The sequence below is a fragment of the Carcharodon carcharias genome, chromosome 16 (assembly GCF_017639515.1).
Source record: "Carcharodon carcharias isolate sCarCar2 chromosome 16, sCarCar2.pri, whole genome shotgun sequence".
Lineage (NCBI taxonomy): Eukaryota > Metazoa > Chordata > Chondrichthyes > Lamniformes > Lamnidae > Carcharodon > Carcharodon carcharias.
Window position 1 is genome coordinate 77247225 of NC_054482.1, and position 13362 is coordinate 77260586.

The following is a 13362-nucleotide window of genomic DNA, read 5'->3' on the forward strand; positions in this document are numbered from 1 at the left end:
CAATCTATGATGTAACTTAAGTTCCTCATCTCTGGAATCATTCTTGTAAATTTTTTCTGCACTCTCTCTAATGTCTTCGCATCATTCCTAAAGTGTGGTGCCCGGAACTGGATGCAATCAATACTCCGGTTGAGGATGGTCCAGTGTGCTATACAAGTTTAACAAAGGGCAGAAATTTATGGGCCCACCGTGGAGGGGGCAAGGCCGCAAAATTCAGTGATCCATCCAAAAGTCCATTGACTTCAGCAAATCATAAAATTCCACCCATCACTTCCTTGCTTTAGTACTCGATATCCCTATTAATAAAGCCTTGGATGCCTTATGCTTTAACCAAACTCTCAAACCTGTTCTTCACCTTCAGTGATTTATGCACATGTACACCCAGGTCCCTCTTCTCTTGCAACCCTTTAGAACTGTACCCTTTATTTTATATTGTCTCTCCACTTCCTTCCTACCAAAATGAATCACTTCACACTTCTCTGCATTAAATTTCATCTGACACTTGTCCGACCATTTCACCAACCTGTCCATGTCCTTTTGAAGTCTTATACTATCCTCCTCATTGTTCACAATGGCTCCAAGTTTTGTCTTATACATGTATTGTGAAATTGTGTCCTGTACACTAGGTCATTGATATAAATTAGTAAGATCGGGGTCCTAACACCGACCCCTGGGTAACGTCACTATAAACTCTAAAAGTAGAAGCCTTTTTTGTGTTAAAACCTTTAAGTCATATTCTTCATTAATAAATAACTTTCCTAACATGAACTGCTGTGCATGAATGACTGAAAACAGACTAATTACCAAACAGCTTACAATAATTTCAGGGTCATAATGCCACTGTCATGGACAAACACATTCAGTCAAAGAGCAAAAGGAAATTCTTACAATGGTGACCAAAGAGAAACAGAACAGTGACAGCACTTCAAACATAGAATCAGTTAACAGTAGACTGCTCAATTAGTTATGGTACAGTGCAAGCCACCCTGAGAATGAGGAAAAGCAAGAGGAGGTAGATTCAGACATTCACCATAATCTCTCAGGGCTCTGCATATTTTTCTTGAACTAGGTTTTCCCTTGCAGTCTGTTGCCGCCTGACTGACTCTATGGTGTCAATGTACCACTTCAAAAAAGCCTCTCTCTCTCTGGCCAAAATTAGGCCTCACTAAGGGGCAAGGATCTCAGTCCATTATTTTGCACTCAGGTTGAATTTAATGCAAGTGGCAGTTGTTGTGTTTTTATAATGATATAAAAGCACCAATTGTTCATGCGGGATTGAGACGATGCACAGGGAAACATTTATTCAGAGGCATAAAGCTTGAAGACATCAGAGCTGCAGAGCTGTGTGTGTGTGTGTGTGTGTGCTCTGCTGAAAACAAAAGTGAAACAAAAACTGGGTCACATGACACACTTCCTTTCTAGTGATGTCATGCTCCTATTCCTTAAAGGCATACTACCGCAATGGTAGCTCTGGTGTTGGAAAACTCGGGACAACCGACTTGTCCATTTCTAGGTGCCCCAATGATATTCAATGCCCATCAGGCAATTCATTGTCAGGCATCAGGGCTCCTGTCCCTTTAAGGGCAGAGATTCCACCTCCAAGAGCTGCCATTCAACAGCGCCACTGGGAACTTCTAAACATCCCCCGCGACAGGGGGAAAATTCTGCCCTTTATTACAGAGAGTTTTTTGGGTGCTACATGCTTGACCAGGACTCTTGTCAGGAAGCCCCAACCCCTAGACTTCCCGCACTCAGGGCTCATTGGTCAGAGCCTCCCAGAACATCATATGACCCCTGATAGACAGCAGGGGAGGCTATACCCTCAGTTGCTACATTTACATTAAAAAAAACCCAGGATATTAAAACACAAGTTGCAAATAACTAGGATATTTTTGTAATCCCATTAGCAATTCCACTTTAAATGGCTTTAGAGTTGAAGTGAAATTTCCTGTAATGATCTATTGGAGTACAAAATGCTTGTTTTAAGCTTGAATTTGTTCAGCACTCTCAAGTCACTTACCCTGATTCAATCAATATGATTATAGACTGAATTCTGAAGCAGTGATTAGCTTAGAAATCTGAACGTCTGCTCTTCTCAGTTGGGTGTCAACAGTAAAAGAAAAAGTATAATTCATGGCTACACTCAAGGCCTCCTTTGACATATTCTATCTGACTTGAGAAGCTGTTGTTTTCTTGTTGAAAATCAAAGTAGGAAACCCTCGCTGTGTTTGCTACGAGCTGAATTTGGAGATTCTCATAATCCCAGCCAGTAAGGGAACAATGCTATCAATAACCTAAAAAATTATGGGAGCAATATTTGTGTACATTTTACGCATTTTTTAATCTTAATGGTTAATAGTTTGCTAGCATCAAGAACCGATTTTAACTGTTTTGCAAAACATTCAATAGATATTTTCACTATTAAAGAAAGCAACTATTTTTAGCTATTAATCTTAGAGTAAAACAATGACCTTTGATAAATCCCAGTGTACAATTCATATCCTGAGAGATTTTGTATGGCCTACAAACCTAAAAGTGCAACTTGTGCACTGGTGTGATTAATGCCTTGCCACATTAGTGGCATAAATAGTTTTATATCATGCCACTGTCACTTGAATGCTTAATGTATATCAGATTTAACTTGACTGGAGATCTTTATAACAACAATGCTGATGAGCCTGGGGCCAGAGTCTAAGGTTCAAAAATTCTTGAATTCTTTAAGAATAGCTTAAAATAATATTTCTGTTGAGTGGCCCAGGAAGTTGAGATCGAACAAAATTCTGTCAGAAATCTGCTCTTTTTCAGCATCTCTTTAACCCCTGACTTGCAGGGCATTTTTTTCCACTCATGCCCCCTACATGAAGGTAGCCCTAGAAATGCCATCCATTTACCTAATAAAGGTAATTAGCTCCTGGTTATAAAAGCCTAAAGAAACAATTAATTAGATATAGTTGGGACCAATTTTAACATGGCTTCTGGCATAAATGAGGCAGTAGTGGCTTGCAAATTGTGTCAGGTCACTTGATCAATTACTGTCCCATTTAGTGCTTCAACCACTGTCATGGGGTGGGGGCCATTAGATGGGTGGCTGGAGTGCCTGCCTTACAAATCAGGATCCTATGCTGTCTGTTAGACCTCAATTCTATTTTTAAGGTACAAGCTGGGAGGAGCATGCACCACATATTCTCTGCCAATTTGTATTGGTCAGACCCCCTTCCTCTCCAGCCAGTGAGCACCAATGGAGCACTGGCTTGACATGCACAGCTTACTGAAAACCATGAAAATGAAACTGGAATTTCAAAATAACTCCAGCCTTTAATGACAGCAACAATGGATGAGCGGCATGCAGCAGAGCCACTCCACCTGATGACCACCATTTTGCACAAAGTGTTAAAATCAGCCTCAAAGAGCTTTAATTTCAACAAAGTGGAGACAGAAAAGAGGAAGTGTATGGGGAATGGTAAAGACAGCTTGGAAGGTTATTGCATAAAAACGCCTAGGCCAGGATTTCCTGGTCAGCAAGTGGGGTGGGTGGAGGTGGGTGGGGGGGGGTGGCAGGGCCCGCTCACTGACAGGTAAAATGATGCGGGATGACGTTGGGCGGAACTTCTGACGTCACCGTGCCCCATTTAAATTTTCAGGTCGGCGAGGGCTTAGCAAAATCAGCTGTGCGCCCGCTGACCTGTCAATGGCTAATTGAGGCCATTGACAGTCATTAAACTAATTAATGGACCTTAAGGTAGGTGGGCAGGCCCGGAGCCCTGGCGGGCATTATAAAAAGCATGAAACCTCATCTACATGCAGGATGAGGTTTCATGTAGGTTTTTAAAAATGTAATTAAAGTGTTTGTAAAAGTTATGAGCACGTCCCAACTCATGTGACATTGTCATGCGCGAAAGAGCACTCTCTCGGCCAAGGGATTCCCCCCCTCCCCCAGCCCGCATGGGGAGTGCATAGCACTTCCTGGCGGACGTCACACTGAGCAGGCCTTAATTGGCCCGGCCACGTATAATGGCAGCACACCCCCGATCGGGAGCGTTGATCGGAGGTGCCAGAGAAACATCCCCCCTGCCGGGGGGGAAACCTCTGCCCCTAGTTCAAAGTGTAGCTTTTTGCTAATAGTGCTTATTGGAGCAATTAAACAAGCAGGTGCTTATTGATTTGTTGACATAGGTAAACTGCAGTCTGAGTCAATTATAAGACAAACCCTGTTTGAAACGATAGCCTCCAGCAAAACCACACATATGCTTAAGATATGATATTTGCACTATCCATTGAATTGGAAAATTTGATCCTTAATCAGCATGATTCAGTATTTCTGTTACAAGTTTAGGGTCTTGGCTTGGCTAATCAACCTTTTTGATCATCTGACAGTAAGAAATGTGCCCATATGCCCAACATCCAAATATTGGACAGTTAAACCCAAAGGTATAACAATAAAAAGGTAGGTTTGTATTTATATAACACTTTTCAGAATCATAGAACATACCAAAGCAACCAATGAGGTACTTCTGAAGTGTAGTCAGGGTTGGAATGTAGGAAACATGGCAGCCAATTTGTGCACAACAAGCTCCCACAAGCAACAATGTGATCATGAGCAGATCATCTGGGTTTTTTTTATTGATGTTGATTGAGCGATAATTATTGTACAGGACACTAGGAGAGCATCCCTGCCCTTAAGTGGCATGGGAGCTTTTACGTCCACTTGAGAGAGCAGGCAGGGCCTCTTTTTAGCATTGTGTCACTGACAGTGCAGCATTTCATCACTAATGCACGGGAGTATCAGCCTGGATGCTCAAGTATCTAGAGTGGGACTTAACCTTGCAGTCTTCTGACTCAGAGGGAAGAATGCAACCCATCAAGCCAAGTTGACACAGTATTACCCCAGATATTCATGTCTTTCAAATGTGTTTATTCAACCCTTTGAAGGCACATTGATCAAATACTTGGTAGGATAAGGCCAGATACAAATTGTTGAGCTTCTTTATTTCACATCAAGCAAGTTTACAGAGGAACAGTGCAACTTACCTTTGTGTAATAATACAAAACAATCAACATACTGTCATTCTCCACAGCAGTGGGTTGTCTTATTTGACTTAAAACAAAATAACTTCTAACTACTCTCCTGCATTCTGACATTTTCACAGTCTTTACTGGGTCCAAATCTCCTTTTGTATTTTTTAAAAATGACTGACATTGCAATCTTTGCTGAATCTGACAGCTGCCTTTACCATGATATTTTACAGTGATTGCACAGTGCTCAGTGTCATTTTCAACATCTCAGCTACTGAAACAGTCCGTGCCGCATGCAGCAAGACCAGGACAACATTCAGGCTTGGGTTAATTAGTGTCAAGTAACATTCGTACCACAAAAGCGCCAGATGAGGACCATCTCCAACCAGAGAGAATCTAACCATCTCCCCTTGACATTCAATGACATTACCATCACCGAATGCCTCACTATCAAATCCTGGGAGTTACTATTGACCAGAAACTGAACTGGCCAAGCTATATAAATACTGTGGCTACAAGAGCAGGTCAGAAACTGGGAATTCTGCACCAGTAATTCATCTCCTGGTTCCCCAAAGCCTGTCCACCATCTACAAGGCACAAGTCAGGAATTTAATGGAATGCTCTCCAATTGCCTGGATGACCTCAACTCCAGCAACACTCAAGAAGCTTGACATCAGGCAGGACAAAGCAGCTGGCTTGATTGGCACCCCATACAACACCTTAAACATTCACTCTCTCCACCACTGGTGCACAGTGGAAACAGTGTGTTTGTCCCAGCTACAATGTACACTGCAGCAAATTGCCAAACTTCTACCACAGCACCTTCCAAACCCACAAACTCAACCATCTAGAAGGACAAGGGCAGCAGACAGATGGAAACACCATCTCCTACAAACTCCCCTCCAAGCCCCACACCATCCTGGCATGGAAATATTATTTTTTATTCATTCATAGGATCATTGGGATGTCAGTGTTTCTGACTAGTTCAGCATTTATTGCCCATCCCTAATTGCCCTTTAGAAGGCGGTGGTGAGTTGCCTCTTGAACCGCTGCAGTCCATGTGTTTTCAGAACACCCACAGTGCTGTTAGAGAGAGAGTTCCAGGATCTTGACCCAGTGACAATAAGGAAAGGTGACATAGTTCCAAGCCAGGGTGGTGTGAACTTGCAGGTGCAAGCGAACTTGCAGGTGGTAGTGTTCCCATGCATCTGCTGCCCTTGTCTTCAAGGTGGTAGAAGTCACGGATTTGGAAGGTGTTGTCAAATGAGCTTTGGTGAATTGCTGCAGTGTATCTTTTAGATGCCACTGCTGCCACTATGTATCGGACATGAATGAAGTGAGCGTTGAATGTGGTGGATGGGGTGCCAGTCAAGCGGGCTGCTTTGTCCTGGATGGTGTCAAGCTTCTCGAGTGTTGTGGGAGCTGCACTCATCCAGACAAGTGGAAAGTATTCCATCACACTCCGGACTTGTGCCTTGTGGATGATGGACAGGCTTTGGGGAGTCAGAAGGTGAGTTACTCACTGCAGGATTCCCAGCCTCTGATCTTATAGCCATAGTATTTATAGGGCTGGGCCAGGTAAGTTTCTGATTAATGGTAACCCCGAGGATGTTGATAGTGCAAATGCAGTAGTGCACCTGCAGGTTCTCCTCCACAATGCACATCATTCTAACTTGGAACTATGGCGACATTCCTACACTGTTTATGGGTCAGAGATCTAGAAATCTCTCCCTTACAGCACTGAGGGTGTACTTACGCCAACATGGACTGCAGCCGTTCAAGAAAATGGCTCATTGCCACCTTCTCAAGGGCAATTAGAGATTGGCAATAAATGCTGACCTAGCCAGCGATGCCCATGTCCCATGAAAGAATAAAACATGGGACACGATTTTTAGGTTGGCATTCAGGCGTGATCGGCGGGCCCAGGAGCAGCCGGGGAACAGGGTGCCACCTGCGATCGGCCCCCAGCCGTAATTTCACACTAGCTGGCCAATTAACAGCTCTGCCAGGGTAAGGGCAGGAGGAGGGCAGAAGCTGACATAAGCACGGGCATGGGCGAGCGATGAATGAAAGCTGCCTGAAGGTACAGAGCTGTCTCAGGGAGCTGAAGTGTTTAAAATCCGAAAAAAAATGTCCACACATCAGAATCAGTCACCTGAGCATATACATGATGAAAATTCTGTCCATACATTTTTATTTTTTTAAAATGTAATAACGGAAACCTCATCCCGCCCTTAGATGAGGTTTAATCAAAAATGGAAATCTGCCTGGCAGATTCACCCATCCGCCAACTGTAACCATGAAAAATTGGAGACAATTGGAACTTTAACAACTTTAATTATCTTCTTAATTGCCAGAGGGTGCGCTTCCAACACTCGTGTGTGCCTGGCGACCGAAATATCTCGCGAGCACGGGATGACGGGACACTCGCCCAACGCCACTTTGCACAATTTTGCATCCAATCAGGTCAGGCACGCGCCCACACACTGACCTAAAAGTTCTGCCCATAATCTCTTTATGTTCAGGGGTTTGGGGTGTCTGTGCAAGCTACCGCTATGTATCTCCTCTAGCCCTATGACTCTCTGCGATATCTGCGCTTCTCCAATTCTAGCCTCTTTCACATCTCTGATTTTAATTGCTCCACCATTGGTGGCTGTACCTTCAGCTCCTGAGAGCCTAAGCTCTGGAATATAGATTTTTTTCAAGAAGAGTGCTTGAGTGCTTTTTCCCCCGAATCAAAATGATCAGCTTCCTGAAATGTGGCTGTTTGTCACAAAACAATTTAAACACCTATTTCATTATTATTATCCCAACAAGAATACTCACGTTGTGGTTAATGTTTAATAGTAAAGAAATGCTTGCTGGTAGGTAGCCTGCCACCTGTCCAACCTGTAGCATCCTTTCTTGGGCAGTGGCCTGCGAGTTCACTGGAACAGAATGATAATGGTCCTGTGCCTCAGTGTGCCCCATTCTGGTAATATTAATGAGCCAGCCTGACTGGACAAACATCAGCCCTGTCCTAAAGTACTGCCAACCTGCTTGGCTGAAGTACTCGATTATTGAGTCAACTACCATGCAGTTGACACAGTTTCAGTCTTTCAAAGCCCAATGTTTCAAATTTCACGGGAATGCATGGATTTTCCCTCTGGTTCAGTCATTCCTGAAAATGGACCTTGCATTCTTCATGATCAAAAGTGCATTTTTATTCCCCAATAAACAATGGCAGGGTCTTTGGATATAACAGGTTATCCTTCTTGCTTGTTCTGTACGCTGTGATCTCACATGTGCACCACACACAACTATTTTCCAGTTTCTTGACTGAAATGTTGATGAACAGCACTCACTGGGTTTATTTTGCACAAAATATATTCATGAATGGACTACAGTTTTCATAATAAGATTCATCTAATTCCTATCATGCCACATATTGTAACAAATACTAAAAGTACATGACTCTGCTAGTAAGCAAGGTTCACTTTCAAGCTCATTGTCCCCAAACTAACTGGTTGTGAGCAGCTAGGAATATAAGCAGGAAATGCTGGAAAATACATAGCAACTTAGGTAATATCTGTGGAGAGAGAAACAGACCAAAACTCTGTTTCTCTCTCCACAGTTGTTGCCTGACTTGCTGAGTGTGTTCCAGCATTTTATGTTTTTACTTCTGATTTCCAGCAACTGCAGAGTTAAAGGACATTAGAACCAACCACCCAGACTGATTCTACATCTAGATTTTCTGAGCCAATATCGTCTCTCATCATTGCACTGATTTAATCCTTAACTAACAACGCCATGCCGCCACCTTTTCCTTTTTGCTTGTCCTTCCTGAATATCAAATACTGTTGGATATTCAGTTCCCAGCCTTAGTCACCCGGCAGCCATGTCCCTGTAATCGCAATCATATCGTGCCCATTTACATCTATTTGCTCTGTTAATTTGGTGCATTCAGATACAGCGACCAGGCTTTTCCAGTCGGAATGTGGGGGTGGGCCCGACACACCGGAGCATAAAATGGCGTGCCATGACATCGGGTGTGCATCCCAACGTCATTGCACAGTCTCACAATGTTTCATTCGGTGGCTGTGTGCTGGAGGTGGCTCCCACCAAGCTCACCTGACATGAGAAGAATCCTGCCCAGTGCCTTTAGATTTGCCTTTTTAACATTTTTACGCATTTTTCTGTACTATAGTCCTATTTGCTGCTAGTCCTTGCTTCCTCTGCCTTCCACTATTACTTTTTTACTTTTCTGTCCTTCATTCCTATCTTTGTTTCCCTGTCTTGTGTCTCCCTGCTTGGGTTCCCAACCCCCTGTCACTCTAGTTTAAACCCTCCCCAACAGTACTAGCAAGTGCCCCTGTGAAGATATTGGTCCCAGTCCTGCTGGGGTGCAACCTATCCAGTTTGTACAAGTCCCACCTTCCCCAGAATCGGTCCCAATGCCCCAGGAATTTAAATCCCTCCCTCCTACACCATCTCTCCAGGCACACAGTCATTCAGTCTATCCTCCTATTCCTGATCTCACTAGCACATGGCACTGGGAGTAATCCTGAGATTACTGCCTTTGAGGTCCTGTTTTTTAATTTATTTCATAGCTCCCTATATTCTGCTTGCAGGATCTCATCCCTCTTTTTACCTATATCATTGGCACTGATATGGATCACGACCTCTAGCTGTTCATCCTCCCCCTTCAGAATATCCCACAGCCGCTCAGTGACATCCTTGATCCTGGCACTAGGGAGGTAACATATCATCCTGGTCTCAGATCTGCAGCTGCAGAAATGTTTATCTGTTCCCCTTATGATAGAATCCCCTATCACTATTGCTCTCTCACTCTTTTTTCTCCTCCTACCCCCCACCCCACCCCCCCACCCCCCACCCACCTGCCCACCTGTGTAGCTGAGCCATTTGTGGTGCCACTAACTTGGCTCTCACTGCATTCCCCTGAGAAGCCATCTCCCCCAACAGTATCCAAAATGGAAAACCTGTTAGAGATGGAGATGGACACAAGGAACTCCTGCATGACCTGCCTAGTGCCTTTACTCTGTCTGGCGGTCACCCATTCCCTTTCTGCCTGTGCACTCTTTACCTGCAGTGTGACCACCTCATTGTACATGCTATCCAGGAAGATCTCAGCCCTCTGGATGCTCCACAGTGACTCCAGCTGCTGCTCCAGATCCAAAAGTGGGATTTCAAGTAGCTGCAGCTGGAGACACTTCCAGCACACGTGGTCACCATAAACACTGAAAGTGTCCCTGAATTCCCACATCGCACAGAAGGAGCTTTCCATGTGACCAAGCTGCCCTGCCATGACTTATCCTTAAATTGCTCCCTTTACTTTTACTTCCTCTAGTTTAGAGAATATTAAGGATAGTTGAAATACGCACCAAGTCCTGCTTACCAAGGCCACTGCTCTTCTTTCTGAGGAGATGTAGAAAATGAAAGGATCACCTCCTTCCCTCTTCACTCAGCCCCCTCACTCACCAAACTCCAATTGAAGCAGACAAGTACAGCCCAAGACAGCACTCATTGCAGACAAGGCAGCATTGTAGATGGCCTGCTTATATGCTCCCTGAATCTAGCTTCTGAAAACCTGGTTAAGCCAGTAATCCAATTACCTAGCTGCAAGACTAGAGGATTGCAGAACTGTTTGAGAAGGGCAGCAGCAGTGGGAGATAAAAACCAGCAGCAGAGAGGAAGGCCCAGCTCATGGAGAGTGGACCTGCATGAGAAGGGCAGCAGCAGCAGGAGATAAAAATCGATGGCAGAGAGGGAGGCTCAGCACATGAAGAGCAGACGTGCATGAGAAGGGCAGTGGTGACAGGAGATAAAAATCAGCGGCAGAGATGGAGGCCCAGCACACGGAGACCGGACCTGCATGAGAAAGGCAATGGCAGTGGGAGATAAAAATCGGCTTCTACCTGTTTCTACATGTCAGAGCTGATGTGTGATGTGACAGGAAAACAGGTAGGTGATTGGTGGGTATCTCTTCCATGTCTCTTTTGATTGGCCAAGTGGTTTAAATCAGGAAACATTATTGCAGCTGAAGGGTGCAGTCAAGAAATTCACCTCTAAAATACTTAACACCCAAATTAATTAATTAAATTGAATAGCGACAGCTGGGCAGGCAATGTGTTGCAGCTGTAGTATGTGGAAGTGGGTGGACTCTGGTGCAATCCATGGTGACCACATCTACAGCAAGTGTTGGCTGCTCGAGGAACTTCAGCTCAGAGTTGATGAGCTGGAGTCTGAGCTGCGGACACTGTGTTTCATTAGACAGTCACACCCCTTAGATTAATTACATCAAATTTGGACCATGGTCAGGAACAGGAGGGTGTGACTGCAAGTGAGGCAGGTATGGGGATCCAGAATTTAGCTTTGGAGGAGCCTCAGCCTGTGCCTTATCCAATAGGTATGAGGTTCTTGCTCCCAGTGTGGACGAGAGCACAGACTGCAGAGAGGATGAGCGAACTGAGCATAGCACCATTCAGTTGGGGGGAATAAAAGAGAAATGTTGTAGTAATAGGGGATATCATAGTAAGGGGAATGGATACTGTTCTCTGCAGCAAAGACAGAAAGTCTTGAAGGCTATGTTGCCTACCTGGTGCCAAGGTTAAGGACATCTCTTCTGGGCTGGAGAGGAACTTGGAAGGGAAGGATCCAGTTGTCGTGGTCCATGTAGGTGCCAATAACATAGGCAGGACTAGGAAAGAGGTTCTGCTGAGGGACTACAAGCAGCTTGGGGCTAAATTAAAAAGCAGAACCACAAAGGTAATAATTTCCGATTACTACCTGAGCAACGTGCGAATTGGCACAGGTTACATAAGATCAGAGAGGTAAATGCGTGGCTCAAAGATTGGTGTAGGAAAAATGGGTTCTGATTCACGGGGCACTGGCACCAGTACTGGGAAAGGAGAGAGCTGTTCCGTTGGGACGGGCTTCATTTGAAAAATGCTGGGACCAGTGTCCTGGTGAATCATATAACTATGGTTGTAGATAGGACTTTAAACTAAATAATGGGGGGAGGGTTGAATTGAAGGGAAGTTTAAAAAATCAAAAAGATGCGAGAGAGAAGAGGTGCAGGGTAATGAAGAGGCGAACAATAATCAAAGTGGGACAGGAAGGGGCAGAAAATATAAGCAGAAGAGTGCAGCAAAAATGAAACAAGTAATAATGGTAAAAAGTCAAAGCTTAAGGCTCTTTATCGGAATGCACGTAACGTTTGTAACAAGATAGATGAGTTGACAGCACAAATGGAAATAAATGAATATGACTTGATAGCTATTACAGAGACGTGGATGCTGGGTGACCAAGACTGGGAGCTCAATATTCAAGGGTATTCAACATTCTGGAAAAAATAGGCAAAAAGTAAAAGGAGGTGGGGTAGCTTTGTTAAATTGCAGTGGTGAGTAGTGATATAGGTGCAACTGATTGTGATGTGGAATCAGTTTGAGTGGAAATAAGGAACAACAAGAGGAAGAAGTCATTGGTGGGACTTATCTATTGGCCCCCGAAGAGTTGCTTCACTATGGGACAAAGTATAAACTGAGAAACAATGGAGGGGTGTAAGAAGGGCACTACAATTGTCATGGGTGATTTTAATCTCTATATTGACTGGACAAATCAGGTTGACATGGGCAACCTGGAAGACAAATTTGTAAGGTGCATCAGGGATTGCTTCTTAAAGCAATTTGTTGCAGAACCTACCCAGGAACAGGCTATCTTAGATCAAGTAATGTGTAATGAGTTGAGATTAATAAGAGATATTTTAGTTAAGGAACCTCTAGGGGGTAGCGATCACTGCATGGTAGAATTTCAAATTCAGTTTGAGGGCGAGCAACTCGGATCTCAAACTAGTGTCTTCAACTTAAATAAGGGCAATTACAGAGGTATAAAGAAAGAGTTGTCTATAGCAGGGAAAATAAACTAAGCAGAAGGTCAGTGGTTGAGCAGTGGCAGATATTTAAGCAGATGTTTCATAACACTCAGCAAAAATTTATCCTGGTCAAAAAGAAGGACTTAATGAGAAGAATGAACCACCCGTGGTTAACAAAGGTGGTCAAGGAGAGTATCCAATCAAAAACTAAAGCATACAAATCAGCAGAAACTAGTTGTAGGCTAGAAGATTGGGAATTTTTAAAGGAACCAACAGCGGATGACTAAAAAGTTAATGAAGAGGGAGAAATTTGATCATGAAAGTTAATTGGCAAGAGATATAAAAACAAACAGCAATAGCTTCTGCGCATATATAAAAAGAGAGTGGCTAAAGTGAGCATGGGACCCTTGGAGGATGTGACTGGAGAATTGATAACGGGAACAGGGAAATGGCAGATAATTTAAATCAATATTTTGCAT